The 7095-nt window shown below is 54.6% G+C and overlaps 1 long non-coding RNA gene across 1 annotated transcript; it reads right to left on the reverse strand.

The window, feature by feature from the left end:
* Positions 1–3677: 3677 nt before the first annotated feature.
* On the reverse strand, positions 3678–4149 carry LOC121813706. The gene is made up of 2 exons (XR_006053835.1): positions 4021–4149; positions 3678–3866 (listed from the first exon to the last, which is right to left on the reverse strand). It is a non-coding gene; the product is annotated as an uncharacterized LOC121813706 (long non-coding RNA).
* Between the last annotated feature and the right edge of the window lie 2946 nt (positions 4150–7095).

The raw sequence follows: 7095 nt of genomic DNA on the forward strand, positions 1-7095 counted from the left end.
TTTTTTTATTTTTTTTTTTTTTTTTTTTTTTTTTTTTTTTTTTTTTTTTTTTTTTTTTTGCACAAGAGGGTTTAATTTTCTTTTTTTTTTTTTTCTTTGGTGCGCCTCCCGGCCCCGCGCGGGGCCCCCGCCGCCGCCCCGCGCCGCGCCCCCTCTCCGCCTATGCTGTTCCGCTTGCCCCGCCCCTTCCCCGCTTGTTCGCCCGCGTTCTCCTGTGCGCCCCCGTCTGCCGGGTCCTGGGCGGCTTCTGCTTCGTCCTCGTTTGTCGCTTTTTCTGCCCCCTCGCCCCCCCGTGTTCCGCCCGCTCTCTCCCCCCGTTCCCGTCCGCCGGGGCCCCCTGCCCGTGCCCTGTCCGTGTGTGCTTCGCCCCGCGGCCCTGGTTTCCCCGCGGGCCCCGTTTCCCTGGTCCGCTCGTTTCCCTCGCCTTGCCCCGCGTCCTGTTGGCCCTTTCCCTCCCCCGTTCCTTCTCTCTGTTTTCGTTCCCTCGTCGTTCTGCGGGCGTCCGTTCCTTCGTTCCCTCCTCCCCCGCTCACCCCGGGGCGCCTGGTTCCGCCCTCACCTTCTCTACTTCTTCTGCTTTCTTTCCTGCTTCGCTTGTTTTTTCATACCTTTGTCCTCCCCGTCTGTGCGCGCGTCCGCGGGTGCCCGGTCGCCTCGCCCCCGCGCTTTCGTCCGGGCCGGTTCCCCCCGGCCGTTTCGTGCCGCGCTGCCGCGGCCTTCCCCACCTCCACAACTCCGCCCGCCCCCGCCGCACTCCGTCCCCCTCGTCCGCGCCGCCGCGTTTTGTTTTGCTGGCCCTTAGTGTGTGTCTGTGTGGCGCACCTCTCGCCGCACTCTGTCTCCCCCTCTTGCTTCCTCCCCCTTGCCCGCTTCCTTCCTCTTCCTTGCCCCCCTCTGTGGTTGCTTGCCTCTTCCTGTTTTGCTTCCCCGCTTGGTTCGCTCTGCCGGACCCGGCCGTCCCTTTTGCCCTGGCTCCCGTGCCGCCGCCTCCGCTCCACTTCTTTTTTTCTTTCTTTTTGCCTTTTTCGTTTTCTTGTCTGTCCTTTCTTTTCTTTTTCCCTTTTCCCCCGTGTCTTGTCTGCCTGCCCTCCCCCCTTTCCCCTGCTTTGTCTTTACCGGTCCTCCCTGGGGCCCCGCCCTCGCCCCTGTTTGTACCCGCCGCCCTCTTCCCCCTCGCCGCTTTCTTCCGCGTTTTCTGTTTCATCCCACTTGGTTTCCGTGCCCCCGTCCCCTCCCTCCCTGTGTGTTCCCGCTTTCTTCTCTTGGGCTCCCTTCCTCCCCTGTCGCGTTCTCACGTCCCCCGGCTGCCGCCCTCCCCCGTTCCGCTTCCTGCGTTCCTCCGCGCTCTGCGCCCTGGTTCTTCCCCGCGTTTCCTGTGTTGCCCCGTCGCGGTGGGTTTCCCTTTCCCCGTGTCGGTGTTGGCAGTGCGGCTTGCCGGGCGCCCTTTGCTGCCTCGCTGCCGCTCTGCTCCTGTCGCCTGCCCTCTGCCTGTGTTGTGGTCCTCCCGTCCCTTTCCTTCCCTGTCCCCTGTCCGGGCCCCCTTTGTGTTGCCTGCCCGCCCGTCCCTTCTCTTCCTTGCCGCTCCCCTCTTCTTTTGCTTGCCCTCCTTTGTTTTCCTCCCTGGCTTCCCTGCTTTTTGCCCCGCTCTGCCTTGCCGGTCGGCGCCTGTGTGCTTTTGCTGCACGCTGCTCTGCTGCCGGCTTGCTTGGGGCCCGCTTTTCCCCCGGTGGTGTTGTGTGGTCTCCTCTCACGTTTTCTTGTTGCTCCTCTCTCCTCGCCTCCGTTGCTGCCGCTGGTCTCCTGTCTGTTGTTCTGTTCCCTGCCCCGCGGCCTTTGTGCCCTTCCCGCGTCCCGCTTCTTCTCCTTGTTTTCCTCTCCTCTAACCTCCTGCTTTTCGTCGGGCGTGGCCCCTCTCTGCGTCCCTCCTTCCCCCGCCCCGCTTCTCTTTGGCCTATTCTCCCCCCAGCGGGACCCTTCCCCGTGGCCCTCTGCTTTCCCTGTGGCCCTTTTTCCCTTTGCTCCTTTCCGCCCACCCGTTTCTCCCTCCGCCCCTGTTTTTGTCGCGGCGCTTCCCCGTTTGCTTCTTGGTTGTTCCCCCGTTGTCCCGCTGCGCGTTCCATCCACCCCCCGCTTCCTTCCTGTGGCTGCCCTGGCCGGTTTTCCCGGGCGACTCTCCGGCCTCCCCCGCCTCCCCGTGGTCCGCTGTGCGTCCTTCCCCCTCTGCCCCTATCCCTACTTCCGCTGCCGCCCTTGTTTTTCTTGTAGCCCCGCTGCCCCCCTTTCGTTTTGCCTCTCTGCCCCCCGGCCGCTTTCCCGTCGTTTGTTCCCCCGCCCCTGTCCCTGCCCCCTACACCTCACCGCCTCTCCTGCTCTGCGGCTCCCCGCTCCGGCCCTCCCCTCACTCCGTCGCCACCCCCTTGTTGTTGCCCCTGGTGCCCGCTGCCCTCTCTGGTTGTTTCTGTCCACTCTCCCTTGTCTTCCCCCTCACCCCGCTGGCCTTGTTTTTCCTTTTCCTCCTCGTCACCTCTCTTTCCCTCCCTTTCGTATCTTCCTCGTGTTTGACGGCTCCCTCTCCGCGCGGCCTTTCACCGCCCGCGCTTTGCTGCTGGCTGTCGATCCGGCGCCCGCGCCCGGCTTGCCTGCTCCAGCCGTTGGTGTTTCCCTCCCTGCCTGCTCCCGCTGGCGCCCCCCGTCTCCTTGCGCCCGCCCCTCCCCCTCTCCGCTGCACCTCCCCTCCGCCGTCTGGCCCCGTGTTCCCACCGCCTCCGTCCCTTCCCTGGCCACTCTCCCCGTCGCCCGTTGCCTGGCCAGTTCTGCTTGGCTGCCCGCTGGCTCCCCTGCCACGGTGCGGTGGTCCCCCTCCCCAGGCCGGCCTTCTCCTGTGCTTTAACATCCTCCTTTGCCTTGCTCCCTTGTGCTTTACCGCCTGGTTCTTCTTCCTCTTTTTCTTGTCCAGCCTGCCCCCCGCACCCTCTCCCTGTTGGCCCCTCTGCCATTTCTCTCTCGTTTCTACCCGGCTGGGTTTCCTTCTCGCCCCGGCCCCCCCGCCATTGCCCCGTTATTTCAATCCATTCTCCTGCACCCCCCCCATCAGGCTGACCCCTGGCTGCTTCCCCCCCTTGTGGTTGCATCCCTCTTGTGTGCCTCATTTCGTTTCCCCCTCCCCTGCCTGACATCCTGCCTCTACTCCTTGTTTCTGCGTGCACGCCACCCGACCTGTACCGACCTGCCCTGTTTCCATCTCCCCGGTACCGACCTCCCTACACCCGCGTCCCTTCCTCCCCCCGGGTGCCCCACAGTCTGCACATCCCCATTCCTGCCCCCACGTCGCTGGCTCCCCGCACCCCCATCCCGCTCCACAGGTTCCGTGCCTGTGGTGTGGCCGGTGTGGCGGTGGCTCCGCGCGTCAGCGGCGACCTCTGTCGCCGGCCCGCAGTGGCCCGCAGACCCCGCCCCCCCCTGCTGCCCGCCCCCCCCCGCTCTGTTTCGAGACCCAGGCGGCGGAGGAGGCAGCGGCGGAGGCAGCTGGGGTGTTTCTCTGTTATTGTGCCACACAGAGGAATAATGATCAGAGAACAAAAGACTCCAGGACTGATCATTTCCACCAAACACACACTCATCACTCCTTCCTTTCCTTCTGATTCCTCTGTAACTCACTGATATCCAAGCCCTCCTCGTCCACTCGACCTCCCAGTAACAGCGACCAGTCAGACCATCTCTACACAGCAGCTGTTCACAAACATCAAATCTGTCTGGATGATCAGGATATGACTGAACCTCCTCCACATGTGTCACCTTCCTGTTGTTGTCAGACAGTTGGAGCTTTGTGTTCACTGTGTTTGTGTCGATTGTGAGTTGACAGGAATCTGATGGAGAGAACAAACACAATCCAGCTGCAGTTATTGATCCATCATCTGTTCATTGATTGACCCTTTGATGATGACTCCTGACATCAGAATGATGAAGATGGTTGAATGTGTGCTGCTTTGTTTTCATGAATCCCATTAAAAACACACTTACACTTCCTCAGACCTGGTCTCAACCATCGGACTCCAGCAGGCTCCACCCTGAAAGGAGGAGGGGGGTCAGAGCAGCACAGTCAGCATGCACACATGGACATTACATGGCTCTCACACACACACTGTTACACACTGACTCAAAGCTGGCAGTCCAACTTTTGAACATTAAATGTTAAACTACATTATATGATCAGAAACATCATTAAACAGCTGGCCAATCATCACAAGTGAGTAATCAATTGACTAAACGCAATTGAACTACAGTATAATGTGTTCCAACCGCTTAAATGTCCAGGGGGACGACCTGATTGAACATAGATGCCACAGTCAAGGTTCAAACACCTACTTGTGACATGTCATGCATGTTAGGCGATGGTCTGCACTTCACTTAAAATGTATAGAGACTGCTCGGACCTGGGTACAAAAACTGAGTTCAGTACAGAGTGAGTGCAGCAGCCAGTGCATCGACATATGATTTAGCCTATAGTGCAGCCGCGTCATGCACACCACATACTGCTTTCTATGTAAAGGAGCCTTCATTCTCAGATTAGGGCTGTTTGTGACCATAAAGTCTGTCTCACAAGGGCAGCCACTGGTCCAGGCGAGGATGCCTCCACAGTGGGATGTCTGAGGGTGCAGACATGGGTGAAGTTAGGACCAGGTGCCAGTGGACCTCTGGAGATAGGAGTTATTGTTTCACTCCACCAAAAGCAGGAGAGAAAGATGTTTATTAATAATCCTTCTAATTAATAAATGCTCTGTAGAGCAAATTTGTTGAAGGTAAACAAACATAAATGATGGAAACAGCATCAACCAATCACAATGCTGCACTCTTGCAGGAGGAGGTTGTGATTTGATGCATGTGATGAATATATTTATTTCTTATTCTCCTAACAGGAAAATTATCCTTTATTTTTGTATATTTATACTAACATAAGTGCATTTAAAGGCTCGTCATCTTGATTTATTTATTCAGAAATGATATCAAACAATAATACAGGGAAACCCTGAATTAAATGACACAATTCTTGGTCATTGATGGTTACAGCTCAACAGTGTCTCTGGGACCACTTTTGACAGCATTTGACTGAAGTGCTGGTTGGCTGCAGGGCCACCATGAAGGCTCTTTCTGGAGCTCTCAGTGCTGCAACACATATCCTGCAGTGCAGGCTGCAGGGTAACAGGACCAGTGGTTGTTAATACTACATCCACTTTACAGTCAAAAACACCCACTAGTCTGGGCCTTACACCCAACCGGTGACCCGGTTTCCTCCACCAGCTCCATCCCTTTGTTTCTTAATCTCTTCTTTCTGTTGGAATGATTATTTCTTATTATAATTTGAATTTCAAGGTTGATCGACCAAAGTTAATTCACTTTGACTGCATTCTATTTTTCTGTTGTTTTCTACTAACTATTATCACAAAGTCCAGAAGATCAATTTGATATTTTAGCACAAACAAGTTTCAGTAGTAAACGCTCAGAAGCAGCAAACTAGCAGTGTCACGGGGCCGAGTGGCCTGCACTGAACAGGACTCCGGTGCAGAAACAGCAGATGATGTAACAATTATTTATTAGGCTTAAGTGCAAAAAACATAGCAAGGTCAAAGGTTCCTATATGTGTGATTGTTCAAATAACACTGGTTTCCAGCATTAAGTAATCAACTGCAGTCTCTCTGTGTGTTTTCTAACTCAGGTGTCTCAGCTGAAGGATTACAGGGTGATTTAAAGAAATCCCCTGTCATTTAAATTGGTCCTTCGAGCTTAGCGATGGAAACAACAGACACGTTTCTGTGACTCCAATCCAAGGTCTGACTGCTGTATCCTGACGTCGTGGGGAGCCAGCATCGAAGTCTGTCGACAGCCCTCTCTAGGTAGAGGTGAAAGTCCTGGGACGTAAATTCGGGTCCGGGCCGGTGAAGTCTGGTCCATGGCGTTGGGATCCAGCCAAGACAACTTGAATAACCAGCAAGAGACAACTGAGGGTGAGAAAACACGTGTAGGTCTAATCCGCCGCAAGGATTTGAAATAAACACGTGTAGGTTTAACCCGCCGCAAGGGTCTGTAGGTCTAATCCGCCGCAAGGATTTGAAATAAACACGTGTAGGTTTAACCCACCGCAAGGGTCTGTAGGTCTAATCCGCCGCAAGGATTTGAAATAAACACGTGTAGGTTTAACCCGCCGCAAGGCTCTGCCGGAAGTACTTTGTGACAAATTCGCGCGCAAATGTCTATCTGTGTGTATGTATATGTGTTTTGGAAGTAAATTGATTTTACAGCACAGTAAGCTGCTGAATTACTTCCATTGTTTTTACTGTTTTCTTTGTGTTCCTGCAAAGAGCCCAAGTACTGGTGACAAAGGGAAAAGGTCGAGTTCCGTCTCGTAAAACTGACACCGCTCCGTGAATAGCCCGGAGTCGAAGGGCGTGTCAATCACCACCCCCGAGTCTAGTACCAGAGAAGGCTTTGCAGTTCTGTGATAATGGGGAATAAGCCCACAAAACTCACTGCTGACGAGCAGTGGCTAGAAAAGAAATGTCCAGGCGCCGGACAAATCAGTGCTTGTAGATGGAGAAATCCTAAGAAACCAAAATGTCCCACTTGGGAAGGAAAATGCAGCCCCTCAGCGTTAACACAACTGAAAGAAGCTCTTTTTGAAAGAAATAGGATCAACAAAAAACTTAAAAAAGAAAGGTAAACGTTCCAGGCCTGGAAAGAAGAAGCAGTTAGGCGAGATGAAAATAAAAATAAAAAACAAGAGAAAAAAGATAAACCGTCAGAAAAACAGAACTTAACCGCCAGTTTAGTTAATCCAGAAGATGAGACACCGTGCGGTGTTCATGATACGCGTAGTAATCCATCGCCATATGCACCGCCACGGCCCACTCCTGCAGCCAGAGCAGCAGCACCACCTACTATACACTCACCTATATCAGGAAGAACTAGGTCACACACAGATCATCGTCCTTATGCAGAAGCACAGACAATGCTAAAGAAACTCTCACTCAAAAGTAGCCCACAAGTAGAAATAGGTCGTGATCCCACTGGGACCGACATCAGGGGAGACACACTCGACCC

The sequence above is a fragment of the Haplochromis burtoni genome, unplaced genomic scaffold (assembly GCF_018398535.1).
Source record: "Haplochromis burtoni strain Fernald_Lab_line unplaced genomic scaffold, NCSU_Asbu1 Contig_2317, whole genome shotgun sequence".
Taxonomy (NCBI): Eukaryota; Metazoa; Chordata; class Actinopteri; order Cichliformes; family Cichlidae; genus Haplochromis; species Haplochromis burtoni.